The sequence below is a fragment of the Eutrema salsugineum genome, unplaced genomic scaffold (genome assembly GCF_000478725.1).
Source record: "Eutrema salsugineum unplaced genomic scaffold, Eutsalg1_0 scaffold_1, whole genome shotgun sequence".
In the NCBI taxonomy this organism is placed as follows: Eukaryota; Viridiplantae; Streptophyta; class Magnoliopsida; order Brassicales; family Brassicaceae; genus Eutrema; species Eutrema salsugineum.
In genome coordinates this window covers 21,173,211-21,186,215 of record NW_006256909.1, presented here as the reverse complement: position 1 = coordinate 21,186,215, position 13,005 = coordinate 21,173,211, and positions in this window count along the sequence as shown.

The following is a 13,005-nucleotide window of genomic DNA, read 5'->3' as shown; positions in this document are numbered from 1 at the left end:
CTAAGGCTTGGCTCATTGTAGGGCTGGTGTTAGTTGATTCTTGAGGCTTGGCCATGTTCACTTGAAGGCCCTTTGGTGATTGCTCGGATTCTATCTCCTTGATGGGCAAAGTTGGTGGGTGAAACACGAACCTATGGTCACTCTCTTGCACAAGTATTGGCTCGGTCCCCTTCTTGACTTGTTGCTCGTGAAAGATCCTGATAACACCGTATTTTGACCACTTTTATGGATCGTTTTGAAATACCTTTTCTATGTTTTTAATTGCTTTTAAGTACTTTTATCACGTTTTTCTAGTATTTGTAGTTCCAAGACTCTTTTCAGGTAACTTAGGGAAAAGCTTAACAAAATGGATAGAAAACCAGATTTCAGCTCAGAGTCAAACCGTCAGAAGTTCACCCCTGATTGAAGGCCTTCTCACCGTCTGATCCAGCTTAAATTTGGAGACCTTAAAGATGGAAGTATCAGCTTTCTAGTGCACTTTGCAGATTGACAATCCAACGGTTCAATCAAAAGATACGCGAAGAGCAAGATGTCCCGTAAACCAGCCAGCAAGCACTTCCACCCGCGGCCAACAAGCATTTTCCCGCAAACCACCCATTCCCCACGGTCAGAGCACTCCCGACCGCGGCCATCAACATCCGAGCCCAAAAAGCCCATTTCTGAAGCCCACATTTGGAGAAACCCTAAGTGACGTCCAGAGAGGTCTTGAGCACTATAAATACATGTCTTAGGAACCCTAATCGATATCATATGCTATCTTTCTTATTGTTTTAGAATACTTTTATTGTTTTTGCTTTAGCTTTTAGGGAGGGAGAGATTTGTTCTCTTGAACCCTTGTTCTTTCTTTTCAATTTCGGTTTCTATTCTACTTCTTAATACTATGTCTTTGATTTCGTTCATTATGTTTGAGTAGTTCTATTGTTGGGATTAAGGGATTTTCGATGGGGATTTATATGTTCGATGAGGATTCCATGAGCTTTTGAGCTGAATCTTAGAAATTTTTCTTCTGAATTCGTTTTTACTGCATGAGAGTAGCGTCATGAACTACAATCTGATCCAGATGTTTGGTGACACGAAAGTGTTCATCAGGTATCAGATCTAGTTTGGGAGAGCAAAACAAACATAGGAGTGGAAACCTACCTATGGGCGATTTGTGAATTAGGACGAGTCTTAAACATAATGCATCTCTTCTCTTCCAGGGCCAGAGTGGAAACCTACTGGTCAGGGTTGAGAGAGATAGTTGTCTATGATCACGACAGTGGCGTATTCATACGTCCGTGACTCCAGTTTGAAAAGTTTAAGCTAAGATCTTACAAAATTTCCTCTCTAGCAATGTTTTGAATCGTTCGTACCCCTGAGAAAACTTCCCTGAACCCCAACGCTTTCTTTTCCATTGTTTTACACCGATTTTCTTTAAAGCTTTAGTTCAATATTGTCTTTCCTTTTTAGTTCATTTTCATTTAAGCATTAGAATATCCGTTTTTATCATTTTTAGTCATTTTTATTAAGTTTAGTTATTACGTCATTTAATTCCCGTATTTTCTTTTAATATTTCGTTTTTACATTTTAAACACACTACCAAACCCCCACAAAACCGTTTTTGTTCTAGACTTCCTTACTTTAACTTATTTCAAAGGCTTTTTGCAGGAAAAGATCCTTCTTCCCTGTGGATTCGATCCCTAAGTACTACAATTGATCAGCTGTGCACTTGCGGCTATTGATTTAAATTAGGGTAAAACTTGACACCCACAACACACACCACATCAAGTTTTTGGCGCCGTTGCCGGGGAAGGCACGCGTTTTCTTTTCTGCAAAACCCCGAGAAAGGTTAGTAAATCGACTCTAGAACCCCCTTTTCTGCAACTTTCCATTTTTCGGTTATTTTGTTTCCATTTCAGAAGATATGGATCCTATAAATCGAAATAAACAAAAGGAGGAAGGTTTCTATACTCCTCAAGCCACCAGACGCAGAGAGAAGCATCTACGCGATCTCTCCGAAAAAACTCAACCCGAAGACTACAGAACGTTCCAGAAAGAGCCCTACGCACCTCAAATGGCAAACCCTAGATACTCTATGCATCGCCTACCTCACCAGGTTCTCCAGCAAGATGAGAATGTCCAGCTGAGCAACAGACTGAGTCAGCTCGAAGGCGTGATCAGACAATTCATAGAAGCTCAAGCAACCGCTACAACTGCTCTAAACGAAAGGATTGATGGGATATCGAAACTTTTCAATGAAAAAATCGATAACCTAGCCTCACAAGTCAATTCAATAGAAGAACGTGCAACCAAGCATGCAGCTATGATTGCTAACAGGTTCAACAGCATGGAGGAAGAGCAAGCAAAGCACAACTATGAGCTTCGCAACACCAAAACCAAAGTCATGGACCTGGATTTCAAGCTTGATGATGTGGACAAAGCCCTAAACGAAGCTAAGAACGAGTCTTATGACTTTACAGTCGAAATTCAGAGAAGGTGTACAAAGTCATCGACAAAACCGAAGAGCTTGACTCAACCATGGACAAAGTAGTCTATGCTCTTGATGAAGTTGAAGAAAAGGTTGAGGAGATCATGCAAGGACTTGGAGAGCAGATTCCAGCAACCAAAACTAAAGACTCAAGTCCAGAGAGGAAGTACATCAAGCCAGAAGACCTAGGAGACCACCCAGGAGGCAAAGGAGGAAGCAACAGCAGCAGAGCAGCTCGGAGACAAACTCCCGCGGTCGCGTTGGCTCCGACCACGGCCAACAAGCGCTCCCCCGCGGTCGTGATGGGTCTGCCCGCGGCCCATGGTCGCTTCCACGCGGTCGCGTCACCTGCAGTCAAGGCCAATCAGAAAAACGTTCCAAAACAGTCCGTTCAGCTCATTCAAGCATCTGTGGATCTGGTACACCTCCTGGGATGACTAAACCACTCCATCAACAACTGGTTTGCTCCATAAGCACCCAAAGATCTGAAGAAGAGGACAAGTCATGGCCTTGCAACATGGCTTTGTCTTGTGAAGATGAGTATGAAGAGCAATACTCTGAAGATGAAGAGTATGGGTTGTTTGTAGAAGATCCAAACGCAGGATATTCCTCAGAAGACGACTCAGGAGAAATTCAATGGATCACCAACAACATCAGTAGAGAGAAGCTAATGGAGTTCAACAACGTAGTTAGATCATTCCCTGCTCATTTAAGCTTTGATGAAATCTGGAAACTTGGTCGTTTGCAAGTCTTTTTCAGGTACTGCAAGGAGTCTAAAGAGGATATCCATAGATACTTTATGAGAGCTCGATACATGACAACACCAGAAGCAGCTGTCTATGCGATTCACCTCAAAAATCCGGAAGACTGCAGCCACTACACCAACAAAATCAGCAAAGAAAAGCTCGATGAATTCAATGATGTGGTTCGAAATTTACCTGAAGGAATCACGTTTGCCAAAGCTTGCAAGGACTTCATGATAGGCCACTACTTTTGTGAGAGCAAAGAATCAATCCCTGAGATAGAGGACTTGTTCAATCATGCCAGAAGAGGTAAACCTGTTCGAACACTTCATAAAATAGAAGGTATAGGTCAGTTTCTTATCTCTTGTTCTATTAGAGGAGAAATGTTTAAAAACGTGCTATGTGATTCTGGAGCTTGTCTTAATATGATGTCCAAGGCAATTGCTTTGAGACTTGGTATTAGACACCTGCGCAGGACTAGAGCAAAGATTAGCCTAGCTGATGATTCAAATGCAACACCTCAAGGAATAGCTCATGAAATTCCTTTGAGAATAGGAGATTGCATAGTGCCTGTCGACTTCTACATTGTCGAAACGAGAGATGCAACATATCCAGTGATTCTCGGATGGTCTTTTCTAGCAACTTCCGGAGCTATAATGGACTGCCCAAACCGGAGGATTTCGTTTGCTAATATCGACTAAGATGTCTTCACAGAAGCTGTTACATACAACAGCAAAGCAGGAAAACGTTCTGCAGCAGAAGAGTTTGAAGAAGAACTTTGGAGTGACGAAGAACCTGCTAAGCAAAGCAAGGAGATGTCGAAAAAGACTTGTCTCAGGACAAGGTCTTCTTCATTGGAATAAGTCACGTCCAACACCAAAAGTCGAGCTAAACGACTTAAAACAGAAGCGCTTAATGGGAGGCAATCCATTTAGGTATTGTTTTCTTTAGGATTTTTCTTTCTTTTTCTTTTGATCTTTTTCTTTTTCTTAGTTTCAGGTGTTTCTTATAAAACAAAAAAGCCAAAAAAATCAAAAAACCAGAAAAAACCAAAAAGAAGGATGGTACCTGACTGCTCGGCCCAGCAGGAACCAAGGAGAAGCAGGAAGAGGCCGCGAAATAAGCCCCCGCGGTCCCAGATGTTCTGACCGCGGGAAACTACTCATTGACCACGGTCGCGTGAATATGACCGCGGCCAATTGTTTGTTTGCCGCGGTCGTGCAGCCCCTGACCGTGGCACTTGGTCGTTGAGATCCAAACCCGACCCAAACCACCCCTTTCACCCCATTTCACCTCACTAATCACCTCCACCTCATTCATCACCTTCCACCACCTTCATCACCACGAAATCACCTTCCCAAACCCCTTCGAATGAATCCGGTTCATCTCTAACAACATCCCGGATCCAGGTAAGTTCTCTTTGTCCTTACCAATTCGATTATCTATGCATTTTTTTCTCATCCAATCTCGACTTGTTTCACACTGAGGACAGTGTGATTTAAGTCTGGGGGAGGATTTCATCCCTTTCTAACCACCTTTCTTTCATGAGTCTTGCATTATCTACACTTTTTGCATTTTTCTTAAAGTTTTTCAAAATTGGTTTTCAAAATAAAATACGTTTTAAAAGGGAATGGTGAACATGAATCAATGATAGTAGAGTGTGTGCTTTTAGACTGTTCCTAGTGACATGCTCATTCATGATTTAGGACTAGACTAGGCGGTAGCTAAGCACATTTGAAACGAAGTACCCCAGAGGAATTTGAATATTTCGATTTAGATGAAGGGATACACTAGCTCTGTTTTATTTGGACTTAATTTTCTCATTGAAGCATTAGACCAGGGAAACGAATCATACATTCAGGACTCCTTTATCCTTTTACCACTCTCTGTTGATCCTGAATGGCTAGTTCATCTTTAGTTAGTTCCCCACCTTAACCAATCCTCTTTCAAACCACATGCACTCTTGTTTTCTATTGTCTTATATGCAGATAAGTGCAAAAACGTTGGAGAGAAAGAGGAACGACGCAGTTTTCAGTCACCAAGGACAGAGACCTGCGATTTGCCGGAAAAGTTCCCGGAAGGATTCAACACAAGACGAAGCTCAGTTTGCCTTAGAAAAATCTCAAATTTTGGTACAATCTCGTCCTCTAGTCTTTCTCTTTAAAAAGGCATTTCCTTTCCAAAAAAAAAAAAAAAATTTCGATTTTAAGTCCCAAGGCAACTGGAGTTCGATTTTATGGAGTTTTGGAGATTATTTTCTGATTCCCGGAAAGAATCTAAGTCTGGGGGAACAGTTGTTTACAACAAAGGAGGAAGGATTATGCAACAACATTTGGCAAGAAGAAGTGACTGAAAACTGTGGTCATCAACATGTCTTTATCTCTCTTGCGGTTTTGCATATTATCTTGCATCCTCCAGATCTTCAGGTAACCCGAAACACTTTAACTCCACCACTTAAATAGCCCTTTAATGCCAAACGCCGTCTACCCTGGATGATGTCTTTAATGAGAACTCACTATTGAACTTAATGAATGTAGAGAGCTAGTTGACTGGAATCAAGACTTAAATTGTTTAAGTTTTGCATGACGGAAAAAGTGGACTAGTATCTCTTGTGCTTTGGTGAGAATTTTCTAGACTAAGTTGTGGATTGATGCACTATCTTTGGTCCTAGTTTAGGAGTTCATGTCTATGAGATTTGTGCATTCCCTATTTTTGTTTTCACTTTACCAGTTTAGGCTTCTTCTTCTTCTTCTCAATTAAGCCAACCGGGGCCATCTTCTTCTTCTTCTTCTTCTTCTTCTTCTTCTTCTTCTTCTTCTTCTTCTTCTTCTTCTTCTTCTTCTTCTTCTTCTTCTTCTGAGGGGTCAATACCATGCACCAGAACTCACATGATCAGGTGGATCCTTCTGCAACTTCACTTGCCATATATAGATGCATTCACACTTGGAGCCATAACTCTCCAACGGCTCTTTTCCTTTGAATGCTACGACTTGGGAGCATTTTATGAAGATAAGAATGTTCCAGAGAAGCTATCTCCAAATTCATCATCATCTTCTCATTCTTATTCTCCAATATTTTCGTCTTGTTATAAGTTTTCTTATTATGATATTTTTCTTTTTTCGGTCTTCTTCTTTTTCTTTTCTGTATTCTTTATCATTGACTTTAATTCTCTTATTTCTTATCTTTTTTCTTCTTCTTCATCCTCTTCAACTTCTATTTCATTTCCCTCTTCAAATTTGTCTTCTTCTTCTTCTTCCTCTTCTGTTTTGTTTCTTCTTACTCTTAATCTTATGGTTTAGTTCTTCCTTGTATTTTCCTTATTTTTCTGGTTTTTATTCATCTTCTTGTTCATTCTCCAATTTTATTTCATTTGTCTTCTTTTTCTTCCTCAAATTATTCAGCTTCTTCTTCCTCATATTTTCCTTCTTCTTTTTCATCTTTGACTTAGTACATTTTTTTTCTTCTTCCTCTTATATATTTTTTGATTTTCTTATTCTTAACCATTTTCTTTCATCTTCATTATCATCTTTGATTTCTTTTTCATCATCTTTGTATTCTCTTGATATATTCATAATTTGTCATGTTAAGGATTGCAGTTTTGTCCAAATATTGAGTCTCATGCATACATTTAGCTAGTTTTATTAGAGTTTGTCTTTGGTTCTAGCTTTGTTTAGGAAATTTGCATTAGGTCCTAGAGAGTCCTGTATTTTTGGAGTGTTTACAGGTCATTTGGAGACTTTTGGGATCAACTTGGAGCTGGGATCATGGAGAGACTCTCACCTGTGTGCAACAACCCGGACAAATTCTTTGGAGCCAACGATACCTTTACTTTAATCGCGTGCGACGGAGGACTTGAACTGTGATTCAGCTTCCGGAGTCTTCATCAAGAATCAAGAGGGTCGAGTCTAGTTTCCAGAAAACTTGAGATCGTCCTATTTGGAGTTCTGAGCTGAAAGTTACGGCGATCGGAAGCAGTGCATGTCTCGGAGCCGATAAAAGACCAAAGCAACGCGCGTCAAAGAACTGGCGGAACGGAGCCTTTTCCAACGTCACCTGAGCTCGAGCCCTTTATGAAACTTGTAGCTAAAGACGTCTTCTGGCTCATAGAGTTTGAAGATCGAGGTTTGGACCAGCGAGCAAGGAGTTATGAACCATTTGGTGCAGGCAATTTGTATTCATACCGACCAGTGGCACCGAGTGAAAGTCAGTTGGTATGAATGCAAAAAAAACCTGACTTTTGCTGATCCTTGGAGTTCAAATTTTCCGAATGAATGCAGAGGAGCCACACCGAGTAAAAGTCAGGTGGTGTCCGTCCCCTGAAGCTATTCTTTACGCGGCACCGAGCAAAACACCGAGTAAAGTTCTGGTCTAGATTCTGTCTAAGAGATTCTTAACGCCACACCGACCAAAAGCACCGACCGAAAGTCAGTCGATACAACCTCGATCCAGAACGTTTTTATGGGCCTTTTTGGGACCAAGACCTAGTTTGTTCTACGTTGGCCCACCAAGAAACCCTAACTATGTATATGTTTTAGCATTATCCAGCAGACTTAAGCTTTATTCCATAATCTCTTTGTCTCTTTTGTGTAACTCATTTTGAAGAGAAATATCTGATTTTGGACGTTTTAATCAAGAGATTTTGAGAGATCTTGTTTTTAAAGCTGCAAATCCATCATTATCTATCTTCTCCATCTACATTTCTCATCATTAATCATGTCAATCTTCTCAACTTGCAAAGGTTTAAGAGAGATTAGCATGATTAGTGAGTAATCCCCATATTAAGGTCTTAGATATGTAGATTAGGGTGCTTAGGTGGTAGATTAGTGAGCTTAGGGGTTAGATCATTCATATTCCATTCTCTACAACCTGTTCTTAATGCTAGATCCATACACATCATATGTGGTCTAGATTCTGGGCATTTCATGCACCAAAAGTGTTTGATGAAATGCCTGAACCAAGGTTGTTAAAGCAACTTCACTCTTGAAGATAAGATTACTGCTAGAGTCTTGTTGTCAAATCCAGCCCTTACCTCACTTGCGGAGAGAAAGAACATTACTTTTTACATCACCAAGGATCAGTACTACAACCCAGAGATTCACCCTCCTGTTCAGCTGATCAGAAAGCCCAATGCTGCCAAGAAGCCGCGTGTGAACACACCTGCTGAGGAGCCAAACCATGTTGATACCGAGCCTGAATTGCCAAGACCAATCTATGGGAGCCGCGGGTATTGTCTTGATCCTTATGATGGCCCCATGATGAACAACGCCACTGAAGCTGCTCATCGCCGCACCAAGAATCTCTAGAGTTGGAACAAATGGCAAGTCATGAACTTTAAGAAGATGGCCGGTACTGTAAGGAGCCTGGTGTGCACAGTTAAGAAGATGGGTTCCAAGATCAAGAAGCTGAACGCCAAGCTTGAGAGGTACCAAAGAGGTGAAGCCGCTGAAAGTTCATACCATGGAAAGCTGTTGAGTATTTGTGCCGGTCCGTGTGAGCAAGATCCGAATGAAGAGGAGCTAAGGGCCAGGAGGGAGTCAATGCAATCACCAGCGGACCAATCCTCCAATCCATCTGTCTCAATGGGGTCTCCAGCCCCATCTCTAAGTCCTTGAGAAGGTAACACTCCACCCTTGTAAATATGCATCTAGCTTAGTATATTTTCACTTTGCATTTTGTGATTCTGCTTTGCACTTCTCCTTCATGCTTTTATAACACAAGGGACTGTGTTATCTAAGTGTGGGGGAGGGATTTTATGTTTACTAATCATGTTTATTCTGCTCTTATTTTCCTATTCACTTTGAGTCTCATTTTGCATTCATCTAAGTGCATATAAAAACCAAAAAAAATCGAAAAATCAGAAAAAATTCCAAAAAAAAAAAAGCTCATGTAGTTGCATTCACATTTTAGGTTGAGTCTAGTTTGCATTTTCATATAGGTTGCATCATATGCAAATGGGAGTAATGATAGATTTTTTCTTGAAGAGAGCATCATTTTAAGAGCTTGGTCCTTTAATGCATTGCAAAACTGGTATGAAATCAAGTGTGAACCATGCTTTGAACTGGTGTCTCAATACTTCTGTGCTAGCTGAATCAAGTTGTGAATAGCCTCAACCTTGCTTAAGTGAGAACCCTTGAATTTGACATCTAATTATCATGTTTGTGCATATCATTGTGAATTCATGGGTACCACATACATATTTGAGCTTTCTTATCCCTTTTAATCACTCTTGCTAGCTCAAATAGCTGATCTCTCATCTTGAGACAGTTCCCTACCTTTAGCCAAACCTTTCTTTGAAGCCTAAACACCCTTCCTGTGTGCATGATTTGTGAGGCCTTGTTTCTAGTAGACTTGGTAAAAAGTGTTGGGTTTAGAGCGACAAAGATAGTGCTGCATGTAGACACTAGTCCAACATCAAGGGCTAGTCTAGGTTTAGGTGAAAGTGAGAGCATTGATTTTGAGTGTGTGAGCTGAAAAGAAAAAAAAATCTGAGTGATGAAAGTGGAAAGAACCGGATTGGTTAGGGGAATGAATGCTTAAATGAAAGAAAGTGAGTGTGTGCTGGAATATAAAGCTCATGTGTTGAAATGAAAAGAGTCTCATGAAAAGAAAAAGAAAAGATTCAAAAAGAGGCTGGATTAAGGAAGAGCTTGTGTGTTAAAGAAAAGAAACTCACTGAGTGGTTGTTAAAGAAAGCATTCCCCTAAGAGATGAAATGAAGAGAGTGATGAGAGCTGATTGTCAAAGGCAAAATGCCATTTGGGGTGAGTAGACTAGAGAAAGAATCTTGAGAGGTTTAAGGTTGAATGTGAAAAGCATTTTGGGTGTGGGGTAGATGTAGTTCTATCTTTGTATGCATCCATTGCTTTTTATCCTTAGCATTTTACTAAAGTCTACTAATTTTTGAGTGATCCCCTTGCATGGAGTACCAGTTACTTGATTGAGATCATTTTAATCTCAAAACCCAGTCCCAAGCCAAATGAATTCACTTGATTTGCATGAACATGATCCACTTGAAACTTTAAATGAATGTCAAAAGGTTGAGGTTAGGAATGCTTGTGAAGGTTGGTGCTTGAGTTTGGTTCATTTGGTGACAAGTATGGCTAATTTTTATGAGTGAACCAGTTTGCATTGCAGTCTAGAATTGGTAACTTGAACAATGAGCTTTGAATTCTTTTAATGATGATCTCTCTTTAAAGAAATATGAACTCCCATGCATTCAATCTCTCTCTCTCTCTCATTTTTTCTTGTTTGCTTGAGGGCAAGCAAAGGAAAAGTGTGGGGGAGTTGATATATTCATAATTTGTCATGTTTAGGATTGCATTTTTGTCCAAATATTGAGTCTCATGCATACATTTAGCTAGTTTTATTAGAGTTTGTCTTTGGTTCTAGCTTTGTTTGGGAAATTTGCATTAGGTCCTAGAGAGTCCTGCATTTTTGGAGTGTTTACAGGTCATTTGGAGAATTTTGGGATCAACTTGGAGCTGGGATCATGGAGAGACTCTCACCTGTGTGCAACAACCCGGACAAATTCTTTGGAGCCAACGATACCTTTACTTTGATCGCGTGAGACGGAGGACTTGAACTGTGATTCAGCTTCCGAAGTATTCATCAAGAATCAAGAGGGTCGAGTCGAGTTTCCAGAACACTTGAGATCGTCCTATTTGGAGTTGGGAGCTGAAAGTTACGGCGATCGGAAGCAGTGCATGTCTCGGAGCCGATAAAAGACCAAAGCAACGCGCGTCAAAGAACTGGCGGAACGGAGCCTTTTCCTACGTTACCTAAGCTCGAGCCCTTCACAAAACTTGTAGCTAAAGACGTCATCTGGATCACAAAGTTGGAAGATCGAGGTTCGGACCAGCGAGCAAGGAGTTATGAACCATTTGGTGCAGGCGATTTGTATTCATACCGACCAGTGGCACCGAGTGAAAGTCAGTCAGTATGAATGCAGACAAAACCTGACTTTTGCTGATCCTTGGAGTTCAAATATTCCGAATGAATGCAGAGGAGCCACACCGAGTAAAAGTCAGTCGGTGTCCATCCCCTGAAGCTATTCTTTACGCGGCACCGAGCAAAACACCGAGTGAAGTTCTGGTCTAGATTCTGTTTAAGAGATTGTTAACGCCACACCGACCAAAAACACCGACTGGAAGTCAGTCGATACAACCTCGATCCAGGACGTTTTTATGGGCCTTTTTGGGACCAAGACCTAGTTTGTTCTAGGTTGGCCCACCAAGAAACCCTAACTATAGATATGTTTTAGCATTATCCAGCAGACGTAAGCTTTATTCCATAATCTATTTGCCTCTTTTGTGTAAGAAAACTCCTTTTGAAGAGAAATATCTGATTTTGGGCGTTTTAATCAAGAGATTTTGGGAGATCTTGTGTTTAAATCTGCAAATCCATCATTATCTATCTTCTCCATGTACATTTCGCATCATTAATCATGCCAATCTTCTCAACTTGCAAAGGTTTAAGAGAGATTAGCATGATTAGTGAGTAATCCCCATATTAAGGTCTTAGATATGTAGATTAGGGTGCTTAGGTGGTAGATTAGTGAGCTTAGGGGTTAGATCATTCATATTCCATTCTCTACAACCTGTTCTTAATGCTAGATCCATACACATCATATGTGGTCTAGATTCTGGCATTTCATGCACCAAAAGTGTTTGATGAAATGCCTGAACCAAGGTTGTTAGAGGTTTAAGTATTATTCATCATGGGAATGATTGTTTATATTTATATGCTTAAATGACAGATTAAACTGGTTCTTAATGCTTGTTGATTCATGTTTCACTAATGATGATTAGGTTAGAAATTGTTTTAGCATAGAAGTTAATACTTTCATGAGAGGATTATCTTAATTAAGTTGAATGGTTTGCTTGATCACATGATTCATTAGCTCACTAGCTTAACACTAAAGGCACCCTAATCTACTATCATGTCTTAGACCTTTCCCATCATCATACATACATTCTCATCTCATTTAGCTTATTTACTTGCTTGTTTAAGTTGATCATTAGTTTTCATTCTTGTTTTAAGTTCTCCAAGTTATCATCTCTCAATTTTTCTTTTCTTCTTTATTGATTTGTATTAGCCTTTTTTATTCTCTACTTCTCACCAAAGTTCATTATCATTTATATGTCGTAGGTTATTTTCTCTCTCTCATAAGCATGTACACGATGGTATCAGTGCATTGGTAAACAACCTCTTTGTTAGCTTTTATCTCTCCTTCTAGCTAGTTCTTACCTATACTTACATATACCTGAAGACTTCAAATTAATTTTTTTGTCAACCATATTAATCAGATATCAAAAACACAGAATGGACAAACTAACAGTGATAAAATATTGATCAATTACATGTTCTTGAAAGCTTTAAATCTCTCTCAAATGGTGATAAATGCTGATCAATTTCATGACCCTGAAGGCTTTAAATCTTGCAAGCACGGGCACAAAACTATTGTATCAGAGTATAGATAAACAATCCATTTCCTAGCTTTTGCCACTCTTTCTTCTCAGTTCTTTTCTTTCTCAAAGGCGTCGTCATGGAACCATGGTATCAATACGTAGGTAAACAATCCTTTTAGTAGCTTGGATACTTCTAGCTTTCTTAAGGTGTCTCTAATTACTTTCAATATGTCTCCTACATCAAAGACAATACCATTCTCCTCTCTCTTCTCTTTTGGATCTGTCTTGACCTTTGCTTCTGGTCTCGCTAATACCAGCCTCAAACACAACAGGTTCATAGCTCAATCTTTAATGATTGCATCAATAATTATAGATTAAACTGTAAATT